The 746-nt window shown below is 40.1% G+C and overlaps 1 long non-coding RNA gene across 1 annotated transcript; it reads right to left on the bottom strand.

Moving 5' to 3' along the window:
• Positions 1–6: 6 nt before the first annotated feature.
• Positions 7–648, bottom strand: LOC106725497. Its single transcript, XR_001361392.1, has 2 exons — positions 537–648; positions 7–210 (listed from the first exon to the last, which is right to left on the bottom strand). It is a non-coding gene; the product is annotated as an uncharacterized LOC106725497 (long non-coding RNA).
• Between the last annotated feature and the right edge of the window lie 98 nt (positions 649–746).

The raw sequence follows: 746 nt of genomic DNA, 5'->3' as shown, positions 1-746 counted from the left end.
ACTTAGAACAATGCTGGTAGTTTTATTTTGATATGTCTACAGAAAGGAGGCAGTAGTTAAGCATTTATTTTTGTCTGTGCAGAGACAGACTTCAACATACCTTCCCACTGAAGGGAAAATTGGGGTAATAATAATTATTGGTGTCTTCAAAGGTCATTGATCCTATTTGTGAAGAAATGTAGATTTCCTGAGTGCCATTGGCCTCCACGCCTGCAGAGGGAAACCAGATGTACATTAATTTAAATGCCTGAAATCCTCATTTTCATGTTTAATACAAAATCTCTGAAAGGATGGTGCCCCTGGAAGTATAAAGCTTAATATATTTCTAGCCAAAGATCCAAACCAACTCCTCCTCCCCAAATGTTTGGAGGAAATAGGTACTGGATGGCAGATTGGAATCTGGCATTTCCCTTCGTGAACCAGAAGTCACTCCCAAACACTAATGAAGGTAGGTCTTGAGTCCTCTGAGTAGGTGTATCCCTGAAACAGTCCCTTTCCTTTCTTTTTTCTTAATGAACCAAGAAGTATTCACTTACCTGTCCCTTCCTCCACCACAGTAGTCACAATATTGATGCTGTGTCTGTACATATAGCCAGTGAGGTTGAAGGTGGACATGTTCACAGAAGCTGAGAAGCATCCTGCTTTGTCCGTCTAATGAGTCAATTAGAGAGAGGGAGGGAGAAATAGAGGATGAATAATCTGATCCCAACTTCCATTTCATAATGTACCATAGAAGGAAATAATTT

The sequence above is a fragment of the Myotis brandtii genome, unplaced genomic scaffold, assembly GCF_000412655.1.
Source record: "Myotis brandtii unplaced genomic scaffold, ASM41265v1 C41627966, whole genome shotgun sequence".
Taxonomy (NCBI): Eukaryota; Metazoa; Chordata; class Mammalia; order Chiroptera; family Vespertilionidae; genus Myotis; species Myotis brandtii.
The sequence above is the reverse complement of the archived record's forward strand: the minus strand, read 5'-3'. Positions and strand labels throughout refer to the sequence as shown.